This window comes from Hyperolius riggenbachi, chromosome 10, assembly GCF_040937935.1.
Source record: "Hyperolius riggenbachi isolate aHypRig1 chromosome 10, aHypRig1.pri, whole genome shotgun sequence".
Taxonomy (NCBI): Eukaryota; Metazoa; Chordata; class Amphibia; order Anura; family Hyperoliidae; genus Hyperolius; species Hyperolius riggenbachi.
The window spans coordinates 279,614,694-279,633,367 of NC_090655.1; the positions used below are offsets into that span (position 1 = coordinate 279,614,694).

The following is an 18,674-nucleotide window of genomic DNA, read 5'->3' on the forward strand; positions in this document are numbered from 1 at the left end:
ATTTTGGGCCGCATTTCAGCAGAAAATAAACGCCATTTGGGCCACATTGCAGTAAAAAAACAAATGCAATTTGGGTCACATTTCAGCAGAAAACAAACACAATTTGGGCCACATTTCAGCAGAAAACAAACGCAATTTGGGCCACATTTTAGCAGAAAAACGGAATTTGGGCCACATTTCAGCAGAAAACAAACGCAATTTGGGCTACATTTCAGCAGAAAATAAACGCAATTTGGGCAACATTTTAGCAGAAAACCGCATTTTGGGCCGCATTTTAGCAGAAAATAAACGCCATTTGGGCCACATTGCAGTAAAAAAAACAAATGCAATTTGGGTCACATTTCAGCAGAAAAACGCAATTTAGGCCACATTTCAGCAGAAAACAAACGCAATTTGGGCCACATTTTAGCAGAAAAACGGAATTTAGGCCACATTTCAGCAGAAAACAAAAGCAATTTGGGCCACATTTCAGCAGAAAATAAACGCAACTTGGGCCACATTTCAGCAGAAAACAAAGAATTTACTCACCTGACAGAAGTCTCCTCAACCGGCTGGCCTCTGGCGCGCAGCTCCCCCCGGACAATCTTGCTACTGCAATCTCTGGTGCTGAGAGGAATAGCAGGGCTACAGGAAGATGGCGCCCGAAGCCCTGTACTGGAGACACAAATAGTCTCCAGTACAGGGCTTCGGACGCCATCTTCCCGTAGCCCTGCTCTGTCAGCCGAACACTATGCAGGCTGCTGGAGCGGGGCTGCGGCCTATGAACTGGATATTCATGCAATGGTACAGTGGCCAGAGTCCCGATGCCTCATGCAACATGGGGACCCCGAATCCGGGACCTGTCCCGGGTAAAGCGGGACGTCTGGTCAGCGTACCTAGCGTCTGTGACATCACACATCCCATGTGCTTAACGTCGGAAGCCCGTCCGCAATACAGAAGATGAATGGGGACCACGACGGGTGAAAGCGGACAGGTAAAGTATTAATTGCATGGGTGGGGGGCAGTGATGGAGGCGGCATCACAAGGCTGATTCCCAAGAGGTTTTATGCTAAAATCTCTCGCTTCTGAATGAACCTGGGGTGTATAGGCAGCCAAGAGATCTCCCTACGATCAGAGATCGATCTGCTCAGTCATCATTTAACTTATGGGCACCTTTATATGGAAAATGTAATTTACAAACACAGGCTACAACACAGGAAAGCTCTGTCAGGAATCACATAACATTAGAGATGTCACGCAGCTCCACTGATTTGTATCTGCTGCACTTTATTACCTGTGTCTGGCTGAGGTCCATTGGAGGTCACACAGCCACACAGCCTCTGCATTACGGAGCACGCTGGAGGGATTTCTGTCCTGAGACTTCCTGACTTATATGTCACTGTGTCCTCCTGTGCTATCAGTGCCCCTGTGTCTGCCCTATATTATGGAGAACAACCATATTTCCTGCTACTTGCAGAGTGTTTGTTGTGGGGATGGGGAGGGCTTAGCTGCATCTTGTCTCTCCTTAGCATTTGCTGAAGCTGGAGAGAGATGCCATGAGAACAAGGAATATGTGCCACTGACTGGGGGAAGGAGACCTGATGTTTCTCATCTTCCTCGCTGCCCGGGATCTCAGTCTCACTGCAGTGCGCCATGAGGTCAGCAGCGTCTCCCAGCCACAGTGAGCACGCTGACTAGAGTCACATGGTGAGGCTGGAGTGGAGAGCATCTCGTTACAACAAGCAGGCAGATAGAGAGGCACTCTGCAGTCCAGTTATTACATGCTGGGGCCCCTTAGCCAGAGCAGCAGCAGCTGGCATGTTAGGACAAAAAAATGACATGCTGACAGGGCTCTAAATTAGACCCTGAATGGGGCCCTAAGCAGACGCTTGTAGTGCCTGGTTGAAGACCCGGCTCTGCCCTCTGGTATGAGGAGGATCCGGACTGAGCAGCGTCTGGACGTCGGTACAGTCATGACATCGACGTCATGATGCTGCTCAATCAAGATCCTCATACCAAAGGGTACCGCTGCCGTGCAGGGAGGCTGCGATCGCTGGATCCAGGCTTGATGATAAGTAAAACAGGTGGACACCTGTACCTACCTAGCCTATACAGGGGGACACCTGTACCTACCTGCCTATACTGAGCAACACCTGTACCTACCTAGCCTATACAGGGGGACACCTGTACCTACCTAGCCTATACTGAGTGACAACCTGTACCTACCTGCCTATACTGGGGGACACCTGTACCTACCTGCCTATACTGGGGGACACCTGTACCTACCTGCCTATACAGGGTGACACCTGTACCTACCTGCCTATACTGAGCAACACCTGTACCTACCTAGCCTATACAGGGGGACACCTGTACCTACCTAGCCTATACAGGGAGACACCTGTACCTACCTGCCTATACTGAGCGACACCTGTACCTACCTAGCCTATACAGGGGGACACCTGTACCTACCTGCCTATACTGAGCAACACCTGTACCTACCTAGCCTATACAGGGGGACACCTGTACCTACCTGCCTATACTGAGCAACACCTGTACCTACCTAGCCTATACAGGGGGACACCTGTACCTACCTAGCCTATACAGGGGGACACCTGTACCTACCTAGCCTATACAGGGGGACACCTGTACCTACCTGCCTATACTGAGCGACACCTGTACCTACCTAGCCTATACAGGGGGACACCTGTACCTAGCTAGCCTATACTGAGCGACACCTGTACCTACCTGCCTATACTGGGGGACACTTGTACCTACCTAGCCTATACTGGGTGACACCTGTACCTACCTAGCCTATACTAAGCGACACCTGTACCTACCTAGCCTATACTAAGCGACACCTGTACCTACCTAGCCTATACAGGGGGGACACCTGTACCTACCTAGCCTATACTAAGCAGCACCTGTACCTACCTAGCCTATACTAAGCGACACCAGTACCTACCTAGCCTATACTAAGCGACACCTGTACCTACCTAGCCTATACAGGGGGGACACCTGTACCTACCTAGCCTATACTAAGTGACACCTGTACCTACCTAGCCTATACAGGGGGGACACCTGTACCTACCTAGCCTATACTGAGCGACACCTGTACCTACCTAGCCTATACAGGGGGGACACCTGTACCTACCTAGCCTATACTAAGCGACACCTGTACCTACCTAGCCTATACTGAGCGACACCTGTACCTACCTAGCCTATACTAAGCGACACCAGTACCTACCTAGCCTATACTAAGCAACACCTGTACCTACCTACCTACCTATACTAGGTGACATCTGTACTTACCTAAGTGGTTATCGGGAATCAGCTTGCGGAGTATGGGCAGCTGACCAATCGCTCTCTGATCAGATTTGATTAGAGAAAGATTTGTCTCGAGGTGGAATCTGCCCATCATTACTAGATATGTGGCCACCTTTACATTTGTATTAGTGCTGGTTGAGCAGCTGCAGCTCGGAAATGTAAATGATCAGAGATTTTGGGGAGTAATTTTGAAATTTAGTTTAGATTTTGTGTTTCAAGCTTTTATTAACTGTCTTACAACCGCGTCACGCTGATGGGGGTAAATGCGATGGCTCCTCCAGGTCCACCTAACGCCGACTGGCGTCAAATCCTGCGGGAGCTCTGCTCCATCATTGCTCATCAGTCTCCCAGCGGAGACCGCCATCTATTTACAATGTACAGCGATGCGATCTAAGGCAGCGCTGTACTGGGGACAGCTGTGACACTCGGCTGTCCCCCTGGGAGGCACAAAAGCGATCAACTCTCCTAGGCTGATGCCTATGACAGTGTGTACAGTAATGTACAGTGACCATTATCAGCTTATTACAGGTCAGTAACACTAAAGGTCCGTACACACGCCGGACTTTAGGCAACGACGGGTCCGTCGTTGCCTCCCGTTGGGTGGGCGTGCCAGCGACAGTCCGGCGTGTGTACGCTCTGTCGTCAGACTGATACGGCTGTTTCTGAGCGATCCGCCGGGCGGATCGCTCAGAAACAGCCGTATCAGTCTGACGACAGAGCGTACACACGCCGGACTGTCGCTGGCACGCCCACCCAGCGGGAGGCAACGACGGACCCGTCGTTGCCTAAAGTCCGGCGTGTGTACGCTGCTTAAGTCACCCCCTACTGTGACCAATCTGTGTACAGTAATGTACAGTGACCATTATCAGCTTATTACAGGTCAGTAACACTAAGTCACCCCCTACTGTGACCAATCTGTGTACAGTAACCATTATCAGCTTATTACAGGCCGGAAACACTAAGTCACCACTACTGTGACCAATCTGTGTACAGTAATGTACAGTGACCATTATCAGCTTATTACAGGTCAGTAACACTAAGTCACCCCCTACTGTGACCAATCTGTGTACAGTAATGTACAGTGACCATTATCAGCTTATTACAGGTCAGTAACACTAAGTCACCCCCTACTGTGACCAATCTGTGTACAGTAATGTACAGTGACCATTATCAGCTTATTACAGGCCAGTAACACTAAGTCACCCCTACTGTGACCAATCTGTGTACAGTAATGTACAGTGACCATTATCAGCTTATTACAGGCCAGTAACACTAAGTCACCCCTACTGTGACCAATCTGTGTACAGTAATGTACAGTGACCATTATAAGTACTCGTCCCTCCCACTGCGAAGAAGTCAATCCTCCACGGGAGGGGATCTAACACTAACTAAATCCTACCTATGCATATGCATAACCTGGGCACGCTACCAAGTAAAATTGAAAATTGCGCAAAAAGTGGGATCAGCACATCACCAGGCCGCCTCCGAATGGCCTCCGATCAGAGATGCGCTGAGCCCCCCAGAGACTGCAAACGCACCTTGAACCCAAACAAAGACTCTGCATATACACCAAAAGCAAAGCTGTTAAGTGGGAGCGGCTGACCAAAAATGTATTAAATTAGTACATAGCAAGGAAATGAACAGCACTACTTAAAAACAGATGAAGGCCTACCTGCAAAAGAGTGCAAGCCCCACTTATGGGATAAAATACACACTGAGCATACACATGACCTGTCTACCACTGGAGGATGTTGGTTTCCTGTAACAGCTTGCATGCAACTTGTTAAGCAGTCGTCCCAAGCTGTTACAGGAAACCAACATCCTTCATTGGTAGACAGGTCATGTGTATGCTCAGTGTGTATTTTATCCCATAAGTGGGGTCTGCACTCTTTTGCAAGTAGGCACTCATCTGTTTTTAAGTTGCGCTGTTCATTTCAATGCTATGTACTAATTTAATTCATTTTTGGTCAGCCGCTCCCACTTAACAGCCATGCTTTTGGTGTATATGCAGAGCCTCTATTTGGGTTCAAGGTGCGTTTGCAGTCTCTGGGGGGGCTCAGCGCATCTCTGATCGGAGGCCATTTGGAGGCGGCCTGGTGATGCGCTGATCCCACTTTTTTGTAAACCTACCAAGACAAGGCCATCCACCTAAACTCACAGGCCGAACAAGGAGAGCGCTGATCAGAAATGCAGTCAAGAGGCCCATGGTGACTCTGGCCGTGTTGCAGAGATCTACAGCTCAGGTGGGAGACTCTGTCCATAGGACAACTATTAGTCATGCACTGTACAAAGTTGGCCTTTATGGAAGAGTGGCGAGAAGAAACCTGGTCAGTATAGAGAAAAGAGAAGAAAAACCCGCAGGGGTACCAGGAGCCCTTATGGTGTATTATCTTCAGATAAGGAAATTAAAATTAAGAGTAAGTATACTCACAAGTGTAGGTTGCTTTAAGGCAACCACTTGTATAGGCGTGTAGGGAAGTCCCGTCCCCACTCGGTCTTTATCATCGTTGGTCGCTGCTCCTTAGAAAAAGGCTTCGCTTCTCGTAAGTCACGAAGAACCCCACGAATGGGGTAATACAAGATCGTTTTCCGAAGGGGATAGAAGGCGCCCGTGTAGTGTATTAGGTGTTCTCTTTATACAAAGAGACTGCACTTGGTAAAAGGTTAAGAAGGTTTATTTAGCACAACAGACAACGCGTTTCGCGGTCCAAGCCGCTTCCTCAGGTCAATGACAGGTGCTTCAAATAGAGTCTGGAGAGCCTGAGCGCCAAGCCTTCTTGGCGCTCAGGCTCTCCAGACTCTATTTGAAGTACCTGTGGAGTCTCTTTGTATAAAGAGAACACCTAATACACTACACGGGCGCCTCCTATCCCCTTCGAATGGCGAGAAGAAAGGCATTGTTAACAGAAAGCATAAGAAGTCCTGTTTGCAGTTTGCCACAAGCCATGTGGGGGACACAGCAACCATGTAGAAGAAGGTGCTCTGGTCAGATGAGACCAAAATGGAACTTTTTGGCCAAAATGCAAAACGCTATGTGTGTCGGAAAACTAACACTGCACATCACTCTGAACACGCCATCCCCACTGTCAAATATGGTGGTGGCAGCATCATGCTCTGGGGGTGCTTCTCTTCAGCAGGGACAGGGAAGCTGGTCAGAGTTGATGGTAAGATGGATGGAGCCAAATACAGGGCAAACTTGGAAGAAAACCTCTTGGATACTGCAAAAGACTTGAGACTGGGGCGGAGGTTCACCTTCCAGCAGGACAATGACCCTAAACATAAAGCCAGGGCAACAATGGAATGGTTTAAAACAAAACATATCAATGTGTTAGAATGGCCCAGTCAAAGTCCAGATCTAAATCCAATCGAAAATCTGTGGCAAGATCTGAAAACTGCTGTTCACAAACGCTGTCCATCTAATCTGACTGAGCTGGAGCTGTTTTGCAAAGAAGAATGGGCAAGGATTTCAGTCTCTAGATGTGTAAAGCTGGTAGAGACATACCCTAAAAGACTGGCAGCTGTAATTGCAGCAAAAGGTGGTTCTACAAAGTATTGACTTAGGGGGCCGAATAATTACGCACACCCCACTTTGCAGTTATTTATTTCTAAAAAATGTTTGGAATCATGTATGATTTTCGTTCCACTTCTCATGTGTACACCACTTTGTATTGGTCTTTCACGTGGAATTCCAATAACATTGATTCATGTTTGTGGCAGTAATGTGATAAAAAATGTGGAAAACTTCAAGGGGGCCAAATACTTTTGCAACCCACTGTATTATAAATGTTCTGTGTCTTGTATTGTTATTATTAGTAACCTGTTACAAAACACAATCAAGAATGATAGTGTAACCTCTTCTGGACCGCTGTAGCGGTGGGTCATCAATGACCGTTTTTAGACCGAAAAATGTCACTGGCTCTTAAGGGACCAGAGACTGCTGGCCTGGAAGCAGTTGAGATTTACAAAAATCTAATAAGTACATCACGTAACCCCAAACAGGCCAGTCTGTTAGCAGTGACACCAGCAATGTACTTACACATTTATTCTATATTACTGCTGATAACTCACCTGTTCTGCCCTCTGTAACATTGTCCTCCTCTTTACATGTCCTCATCCTGTCACCCTCCTCCATAGACTGCTGATCACTCATCACATATGTCTCTTCTTCTTCCTCTTTACTTGTCACCATCATGGCACCTTCCACCATAGACTGCTGATCACTCCTCACATATGTCTCTTCTTCTTCCTCTTTACTTGTCCTCATCCTGTCACCCTCCTCAATAGACTGCTGATCACTCATCACATACATTTCTTCTTCTTCCTCTGTACTTGTCCTCATGTCACCCCCCTCCATAGACTGCTGATCACCCCTCACATACGTCTCTTCTTCTTCTTCCTCTTTACTTGTCCTCATCATGTCTCCCTCCTCCATAGACTGCAGATCACTCCTCACATATACCTCTTCTTCTTCCTCTTTACATGTCCTCATCATGTCACCCTCCTCCATAGACGGCTGATCACTCCTCACATACGTCTCTTCTTCCTCTTTACTTGTCCTCATCCTGTCACCCTCCTCCATAGACAGCTGATCACTCCTCACATACGTCTCTTCTTCTTCCTCTTTACATGTCCTCATCATGTCACCCTCCTCCATAGACGGCTGATCACTCCTCACATACGTCTCTTCTTCCTCTTTACTTGTCCTCATCCTGTCTCCCTCCTCCATAGACTGCTGATCACTCCTCACATATGTCTCGTCTTCCTCTTTATTTGTTCCCATCATGTAACCCTTCTCCATAGACTGCTGATCACTCCTCACATAGGCCTCTTCTTCTTCCTCTTTACTTGTCCTCATCATGTCACCCTTTTCCATAGACTGCTGATCACTCCTCACATAGGCCTCTTCTTCTTCCTCTTTAATTTTCCTCATCATGCAACCCTCCTTCATAGACTGCTGATCACTCCTCACATATGTTTCCTGTTCTTCTTCTTTAATTGTCCTTATCATGTCTCCCTCCTCCATAGACTGCTGATCACTCCTCACATACGTCTCTTCTTCCTCTTTAGCCACAGTACTTCCATGTATCAGTTCTCCCACCTATGTTCAAAAAATGAAACCTAATATGAATTTTGAACACAGATAACAGCATATGCAGACGGAAGAATGTAATACAGTTTGAAGTCTCTGGTGACCCTCAGTTCCACTTACCTGATAATGGTGGGGGGTGGTGTGACCTTCCTGTGGACAATCCTGGGAATAGAGCGGACCTGTAAATCTCTCTGGTGAGTTTCTGTTATTGGATACATCTGTAGGAAACACACAGACTAAATACATGTCTCACAAAAGTGTTAGGCCAGTTTCACACTGCAAACTGGCGGCAGCAATGCGGTATGTGGCACCTGCCGCACCGCCAGAAAAAGACCTTTAAGGATCACCATGTTAGTAAATGGCAGGGGGAGGGGGGGGGGGGTTGTCAGTGCTCAGGTCATACACAGCACACACTTTCAAATGAGTCTGCATGGCTGTCGGCCCAGGAGGAAGCAGCTTCTAAAGATAATGCACAAGAAAGCCTGCAAACAGTTTGCTGAAAACAAGCAGACTAAGGACTGGGCTTACTGGAACCGAGTCCTGTGGTCTGATGAGACCAATATAAACTTATTTGCTTTAGATGAAGCGTGTATAGTGGCAACCAGGTGAGGAGTACAAAGACAAGTGTGTATTGCCTACAGTGAAGCATGGTGGTGGAAGTGTCATGGTTTGGGGCTGCATGAGTGCTGCCAGCAGTAGGAAGCTACAGCTCATTGAGGAAGCCATGAATGCCAACATGTACTGTGACATACTGAAGCAGAGCATGATCCCCTATCTTTTAAAAGTGGGCAGCATTGCACCATGATAATGACTCCAAACACACCTCCAAGATGACCACTGACTTGCTAAACAAACTGAGGGTAAAAGTGCTGGACTTGCCAAGCGCGTCTCCAGACCTAAACCCCATTGTGCACCTGCGGGGCATCCTCATATGGAAAGTGGAGGAGAGCAAGGTCTCTAACATCCCCCACCTTCATCATGGAGGAGGGGGAAGAGGATTCCAGTGGCCACCTGTAAAGCTCCAGTGACCTCCATGCCCAAGAGAGTGAAGAAAAAAATAATGGCAGCCACACAAAACATTGACACTAGCAGAATGTTGACATTCTTCCCTTAACCACCCTGGCGTTCTATTAAGATCGCCAGGGAGGCTGCGGGAGAATTTTTTTTTAATAAAAAAAAAACTATTTCATGCAGCCAACTGAAAGTTGGCTGCATGAAAGCCCACTAGAGGGCGCTCCGGAGGCGATCTTCCGATCGCCTCCGGCGCCCAGAATAAACAAGGAAGGCCGCAATGAGCAGCCTTCCTTGTTTCGCTTACCTCGTCGCCATGGCGACGAGCGGAGTGCCGTCATGGACGTCAGCCGCCTCCGATCCAGCCCTTAGCGCTGGCCGGAACTCTTTGTTCCGGCTACGCTGGGCTCAGGCGGCTGGGGGGACCCTCTTTCGCCGCTGCATGCAGCGGATCGCCGCACTGCAGCGGCGATCAGGCAGCACACGCGGCTGGCAAAGTGCCGGCTGCGTGTGCTGCTTTTTATTTGAGCCAAATCGGCCCAGCAGGGCCTGAGCGGCAGGCTCCGGCGGTACTGGACGAGCTGAGCTCGTCCAGACCGCTCAGCTGGTTAAAGTACAACTGTGAAAGATAAATAAAATTCTAAATGTCACATATATTTCCAGGAGTTACTAGCAAATAGCAATACAAAGGCTTTTTTTTTTTTTTCATCTTTTCAGACCTTATGAGAAGAAAATATGACATTTACAGAGAACAGCTTCCACTGTGGGCATTACTGTGGAAAGCTGTGTCCAGCAGATCCTGCATACAGAAACAATCTTCACTGGTTGTAATAGTGTGACTAGAATCTGTTCAGAATGATAGAGAGCAGAAATATAGCTTCAAATGTGTGTAAATAACATCAGCTGCAGTTCTGTCTGTGTGTCTGATCCTGTCGCTCTCTCTCTGCCTCGCAGTGTAAAAAAAAATATTTTCAACACAGGCTGAGCTGAGAGACCTCGGAAAAGCTTTTTAGTAGTTCTTTGATAGTTGTTCTATAAGGATGTACTTTTTTGTGAGATACTGAGCATGTTTACCAGATGATGAGGGGGAAGGGAGGAGATGGATCTAGGTGGACCCCAAGTACTACTCTCTCCTTTACAAGAAAGTCTCCTCTAACCTAGTGATGTGAGGAGTGTCTGAATCTCCATCATGCCGTCCTTGTAGAGGTCCTAGTGGCCTTCTATATATTGCCCCTCCTCCATGGAGAAATAGATGAGACAATGAGCCTCCTTATAGGAACCTGACACACAGAATGATACAGTCACCACCATGCTGGGTACAGGTAGGAGGCGCCCGGGAAAGGATGTTCAATATAATACTCTATAACATGGGTCCCCAACCTGGGGGCCGTGGCCCCCTGGGGGTCCTTGGGCAGATTTCTGGGGGGCCGCAGCTTCTCCCTCTCCCCCCGCGGCCGCCGCTCCTGTTACCTTATGAGCGGGCGTCCGCTTCCTTCCTTATATTCCTTCAGCCGCGGCTCTCCTCTTCGCAGCATGTCGTATTACAGCAGCGCTTCCTGCGCGGCTGCTGTAAGGAGCCAAGGGAGCCGGGACAGCGGTTCCCATAGTAATGGTGATGCGTATCGCCGCTACAGAAAGCCGCTACCCCACCTCCTTCCCTCCTTACAGCAGTCGCGCAGGAAGCGCTGCTGTAATACGACATGCTGCGAAGAGGAAAGCCGAGGCTGGAGGAATATAAGGAAGGAAGCAGCCGCCCGCTCATAAGGTAACAGGAGCGGCGGCCGCAGGGGGGGGAGGGCACCTCTGCTAGCTACACTGGGGCAACTATACTGGGGTAACTACTGGCTACACTGGGCTAACTGTACTAGGTATACTGGGCTAACTGTACTTGCTATACTGGGCTAACTGTACTAGGTATACTGGGCTAACTGTACTTGCTATACTGGGCTAACTGTACTTGCTATACTGGGCTAACTGTACTTGCTATACTGGGCTAACTATACTTGCTATACTGGGCTAACTATACTTGCTATACTGTGGTACCTGTACTTGCTATACTGTGGCAACTGTACTTGCTATACTGTGGTAACTGTACTTGCTATACTGTGGTAACTGTACTTGCTATACTGTGGTACCTGTACTTGCTATACTGGGCTAACTATACTTGCTATACTGTGGTACCTGTACTTGCTATACTGTGGCAACTGTACTTGCTATACTGTGGTAACTGTACTTGCTATACTGTGGTACCTGTACTTGCTATACTGGGCTAACTATACTTGCTATACTGTGGTACCTGTACTTGCTATACTGTGGCAACTGTACTTGCTATACTGTGGCAACTGTACTTGCTATACTGTGGTAACTGTACTTGCTATACTGTGGTAACTGTACTAGCTATACTGGGGTAACTGTACTAGCTATACTGTGGTAACTGTACTTGCTATACTGTGGCAACTGTACTTGCTATACTGTGATAACTGTACTTGCTATACTGTGGCAACTGTACTTGCTATACTGTGGTAACTGTACTTGCTATACTGTGGTAACTGTACTAGCTATACTGTGGTAACTGTACTTGCTATACTGTGGTAACTGTACTAGCTATACTGTGGCAACTGTACTAGCTATACTGTGGCAACTGTACTTGCTATACTGTGGTAACTGTACTTGCTATACTGTGGTAACTGTACTAGCTATACTGTGGTAACTGTACTTGCTATACTGTGGTAACTGTACTTGCTATACTGGGCTAACTGTACTTGCTATACTGTGGCAACTGTACTTGCTATACTGTGGTAACTGTACTTGCTATACTGGGCTAACTGTACTTGCTATACTGGGCTAACTGTACTTGCTATACTGTGGCAACTGTACTAGCTATACTGTGGCAACTGTACTTGCTATACTGTGGTAACTGTACTAGCTATACTGTGGTAACTGTACTTGCTATACTGTGGTAACTGTACTAGCTATACTGTGGCAACTGTACTAGCTATACTGTGGTAACTGTACTTGCTATACTGTGGCAACTGTACTTGCTATACTGTGGTAACTGTACTAGCTATACTGTGGCAACTGTACTAGCTATACTGTGGCAACTGTACTTGCTATACTGTGGTAACTGTACTTGCTATACTGTGGTAACTCTACTAGCTATACTGTGGTAACTGTACTTGCTATACTGTGGTAACTGTACTTGCTATACTGTGGTAACTGTACTTGCTATACTGTGGTAACTGTACTTGCTATACTGTGGCAACTGTACTTGCTATACTGTGGTAACTGTACTAGCTATACTGTGGCAACTGTACTTGCTATACTGTGGTAACTGTACTAGCTATAGTGTGGTAACTGTACTTGCTATACTGGGGTAACTGTACTAACTATACTGGGGTAACTATACTAACTATATTGGGGTAACTATACTACCTAACTAACTATACTGAGGCAACTATAGTCCTTATACAGGGGCAACTGTGTTAGCTACCTATACTGGGGGCAACTATACCTAGATACCTACTTACCTAGATACCTACTTATCTATATACTACACTCAAAATGAGGGAAAAGAGGGGGGGGGGGGGGGGCTGCCGCCGCCACTAACCACGCCCCCCCTCCCCCGGGGGGCCCCAGAGAAAAGTTTGGTCGGGATAGTGGGCCCCGGGCTTAAAAAGGTTGGGGACCCCTGCTCTATAAGGCAGTATCCAACTACTACAAAATAGGTTGTCCTACCTTATAGGTGTCCCTTTAGGAAATAGAGACAATCAGAAGTAAAAAGGGAATAATTTTAATGGTGCACTAGATGACAACGCGTTTCACGGTCACAGCCGCTTCGTCAGGTCAATAGCAGTGCCTGTATTGCAGGGAGTCCGTGTGTCCGGGTGCCAATAACCACCATACAAATCACTAGCTGTCACTGGATACTGTCCCATAATTCCTGCTAATGCTCAACTCACCCCGACAGCAGATCAGTGAGGCTGTTGTGGGCTTCTCGTGTCTCTCAGATATCAGGGGGTGAGGTGGGGGCACTGCGATGGTCACCAGACTTCACAGAAGGGAGGCTCTGTATGGAAAGACTGAAGGTAAGGTCATGTGACACTCCCAGAATCCTCCTTACCTCTCCACTCATGTGACACTCCCACAATCCTGATCACCTCTCCAGTCAGGTGTAAGTCTGCTGTCATTAAAGCAGGGGGTGTCTATTAGAGATGGGAAGTTTGGATCTTTTCAATGATTCGGATGATTCGAATCGTAGCATTGAAAAGATCCGGATCTTTGATCCGAATCTCGAATCATTTTACTAGGGAAGAATTCGGGGGGTGAAATGACTAGCAAAACAGGACTTTCCCTGCAGTGGACAGACAGAGAAGGGGAGGGGATGGACGGACAGAGAAGGGGAGGGGATGGACGGACAGAGAAGGGGGTGGATGGACAGAGAAGGGCAGCAAGTGGACAGACAGAGAAGGGGGAGATGGTGGACAGAGAAGGGCAGGGAGAGGACGAAGAGCAGAGAGCAGAAATGTTTTTTGCACACATTACTCACATGTTGCAATCATATGCTTTAAAAATATTACACCTATATCTTCATCTGTATACTTTAAATGCAAACATCTCACAGTGAAAGAAATCATTCCCCAAATGTGTCCTTTTCTCACCTCGAACACTCATCATAAATATAGGGAGAAATTAATTGCAGCTGTTTAGAGCAGTGCAGGAGGATCATATTGCACTGCAATCACAGTGCCTGTCCTTGCCCAGCACGCTTCCTGCAAAGTTACTGAGCTGTGCTTCTGAGCCAAAAGTTTCCCATTTGTTCACTATGCACAACTACAGAACACACAGCCTATAATGAGCAGCACGTTATAGCCAGTATGTGTGCTCTACACATATCTGGCCGTGGCACCCATGTCCCCTCTCTCTCATCTACCTGTCCTTGCAAGGCTGGCTCCCCTCCAACAGAGCAATTCATCTCTGCTGCTCTGCTTCCAGCACCCCGCTGCCCGCTGAGAGGGGGGCGTGCCACTTCTGTCCCCGCCCCCTTTGCGATCCAAATCACTCATTTTTATGATCCGGATGATTCGACTCACAAAAGAGATTCGGATCAAATATCCGAATCGTTCATGATCCGGACAACACTAGTGTCTATCTGCTTTGGTGATGGGAAGTGAATAGCATTAATACCTGTTCTCCCCTCCTCCACTCTGTCCTCCCCTCCCCCACAGACACCTGTGTCCTCCCCCACTATGTGCTCCTCCCCCTGGTGGCTGCAGCTCTCAGGCACTGAGTGTGACAGGAGGAAAGCCCTTTACAAATGTTACAATTATTATTAATTATAGTTACAGACGGCAGATAATGGAAATAAAATATAAACAAAGTAACCTTTCCCCTCCTCTGCAGCCAGCGCGAGCTCTGCTCTCCCCACTTCCGGTCTCTACCTTCCGAGGACAGCTGGGACAGGAAGTGCAGAGGCTCTGGGCGGGGATTCCCAGTGACATCACTCCCCACTTGACCTCTGTGTGATTGTAGCTCTAACAGAGGCTGCAGAACAATATGCTCCGCCCTGCAACTTCCGGCCTCCTCATCACTTCCTCTCTGTGGTTCTGTTTTTCCGGTTTCTGCGTTCCAGCTGGTGGAGGTGAGCTCGCCATCTTGTGATCAGTCAGCTAACTGCAGCCTCATTTATCAATCACGGGAAGAGAGCAGCCAGGGAGTATCCGGGGGAGAGGGGTGTGGCTAGGTATATGGGCGGGGACAATATCATCTGGGCGCGGCCAGAATTTTAGAGGCGTCTCCCAAACTTATTTATGTAAAATTCTTTCACCTTCTGTGGTGCTGTACAATGTAAGGGTAGTGAGCTCCTCTGAGCACGGTCAGTGATATGACTACAGTATTATTATTTTGTATTTGTATAGCACCATCTTCCACAGCGCTGTACAGAGTATATCATCTAATCCCTACTATAGTCATATGTCAACAGCACGCTAAGGCCATTTTATTCAGAATCATTTATTTTACCAAGCATGACACATAGCTCAGCACACCATATTTACAAAAGACAATAGCAATAATCTTAAAATGGCCAAGACTGGTCCCATGTTGCGCTGAGAAAATGACCTTGGACTTTCCATGTCTGAAAGCTGCTGGTCTAAGGCCTGCTTAACCCCATACCTGCCAACTATTTCAGATGAGAAAGAGGGACACTTAAGCCACGCCCCTGCCACACCCCTGCTCTCACCCCCCCCCCCCCATCACACCCCTAGTCACGCATACCATAAAGATTTTAAGAAAAATGTGGGTTTTTTTTATAATTCAAACCACACTGGTCCTTTCTATCCTGTTTCATTTTCCTTCATATTAAAATTTTATAATTAGTAATATATCAATTTAAAGGATGGGAATAAACACATTTTTTAGTAGAGAAATATATATACTGTATTTACTTAGAAAGAGGGACAAAGTCCTGAAAGAGGGACAAATGAGGAAGAAAGAGGGACAGGGCTCCCAAAGAGGGACTGTCCCTCTGAAAGAGGGACAGTTGGGAGCTATGTAACCCTGGCGAAAGGGAGTAGTTACTATTCCTATATAGAGACTAAGCTGAGAATACTGCACAGATCCCACATGACACCTGCAATCCTCCGCTCCATCCATTCCACCCAATCAGAACTATGTTTTAGAAACTGCAGTCAGGTTGGCACACACATTCATGTCTTTTGGTTTTGTCCTATCGTTAGGAAATTCTGGTCTAAGGTCTTGGTCCTTATTAATCAAGTTCTGGATGAATATATTGTCCCAGATCCACTTGTGCTGCTTTTGGATGATACGCTGGAAATTCCCACAACACCGGCTAGCAGCATATTGCCTAGGCTATCAGGCCCAGCTAGCAGCATATTGCCTAGGCCAGTGGTTCCCAACCTTTCTGAAGTCGTGACACATCACGCCAATCGTTCAGATCTCCGTGACACATCAAATACGTATAATAGAAAAATACTAATAATAGTGACAAAATGGATTTAAAAAAACACATTATCCTTAAATACCTTAAAAATAAAGCCTAGAGCCTTTCACGAATATTAATAAAAATCATTTGTTTTTCAATGAGCCACAATCTAGTTTCGGATTTAATAGTGGTAGCTGCTAATCAGTGATTGCTGCTGCTGTTGACACAGTGATAACTGCTGCTACTGGCACAATGCTAATGATAGTGATTGCTGCATAGTAATTGCAGCTGGGGCCATGCTACAGTCCAAAGATCTGGTTGCCACAACCAAATAACTAAAGCTCTTTAAAACATAGCTCTTTTATTAAAAAAATAGCATATGGAGGATGTATCTCAGTCTGCCTTTCAACAAGCTGAACTGCCCCTAAATACATGCATCAGACACCATCACCCAAGCTAAAGCTGTGAAACCACTGTATCAGACATAATGTTCTCATTCCCACCCGAACCTGACTAGAACTGCCCACCTCTAATATGCATAGTCTTCAAGTACAGATTGATTGTGCAAAAGGAGAGAAAAAAAAAACAGGTACTTACATTTAGTCAGCCAGCTATGAGTCCACAACTGTTCACAAACTCCCGCTGTCAGTGCATGGGGCACTAGCTTCTGTAATCTGATCCAATCAGGGACCAGGAGGGTGATCATGTGGTCCCAAACTACATTACCCATAGTGCTACAGTGCCGTGGGGACTGTAAAATAAGAGCCAAGATAATAGGCTCAAGGGAGCATTCTGGAACCACCCACCCCTCTACCACATCGTAGCTCTCACCAATGAGCAAGAAAGACCTATCAAAACCACCCACTCTACTAGTATACTAAGTTTTATGCTAATCACCTGCTGGGGGTGTGATGTAACATGCCCGCCCACCTGTCGCGTCCCTGTCTCAACAGCTAGCACATGATTGGATCCACCGTTGGAGGAGTGGAAGAAATACTACAGCCATCTCCTCCGTGGTTTAATGCCTGCTATTGGATTCCAAAGGCAGAATGGCGACACATACCCGACGTTGCCGCGACACATGGGTTGGGAACCACTGGCCTAGGCTATCAGGCCCGGCTAGCAGCATATTGCCTAGGCTATCAGGCCCGGCTAGCAGCATATTGCCTAGGCTATCAGGCTGCATATTCCCAGGCAATGGCTGCAACCTTCCCTATCTTTAGAGCTTACACAGAAAATGGTATCAGATATCCTTACCTCTGAGCGTCTGATTGCTAGTAGTCAATGATGCACTGGATGTCTTCACCAAAGCCTGGCAGCCTTGGCTCTCACTTCATGGTGAGGGAGGCCTCGGGGCTACTTGTCCTCTCTGATCTTCGGGCTTCTAACCCCTCTGCCCCTAATAAAATGTGTGACTAGAAGCACTCTGTCTCTCGGACATATATAATCTTTGCTGTATTCAGGCATATTGTTGTTAAGGTTAAGTTTGTCTTTGTTATGTGATTTTGATAAAACCAATTGGCATAGTTATGTATTTTCCATGATAACTGTTGTCCAATTGGGACGTTTCACTGCTATCTGTATGTCCCAATTATGACTTTCTTGTCAATAAAAACTTTTTTTAAAGTAAAAGGAATAATAATAACAGTCTGTGGAGACTAATCATCAAAGTGATAGTGACACAGTAAGCTGCAGTGGTTACAATGCCTCGCAGACAGATACTCACTAGCAGCAACTTGTGGACCAGGAAGGAAGGGGGGGTGGGAACCGAACCTGGTGGAGTGAGGTGCGTGGATGGAGTTAAAGAGGCTGACGATACAGGGGAAAAAAAAAAAAGAGTTCCTGAGCCTTGCAGGTCTGGTGGAGATAGCCTGAAACCACAGGCCTGATGGAAGCTGATTAAAGTAGTGTTCTGGGTGAGAGGGATCGTTTGCAGTACTCACTGCAGTGCACTACAGCACACTCTAGTGTTGCCAAACTTCTTCAACTGGCGGAGAAAGAAGAGTCTCTTCAAGGCTTTCACCAGGGTGGAGCCAGTGTTGGTTTTCCAGCTTAGGTCATTGGAGATAATAGTGCCCATGAGGTGGACAAAGGGTACTCTTGCCACTTCAGTGCCCTCAATGTGGATTGGAGATGGTGAGGGACCTGCTTCCTGAAATCTGTAATCATCCTGACAGCTTTGGCTGTGTTGAGGACCAATCTGTTCTCCCTGCACCAGTGACAGGCCCGCTGTCACTGGTTGGCCCGCTTGTCTTTATTAGTGACAAGGCCTACAATGGTGGTGGCATCAGCAAATCTGATGACCTTGACAGAGACTGCCATTGATCTGCA

The 18,674-nt window shown here is 47.2% G+C and overlaps 1 pseudogene; it reads right to left on the minus strand.

The window, feature by feature from the left end:
• Positions 1-14,857, minus strand: part of LOC137537241 (zinc finger protein 208-like) — a 98,849-nt pseudogene extending 83,992 nt beyond the window's left edge.
• Between the last annotated feature and the right edge of the window lie 3,817 nt (positions 14,858-18,674).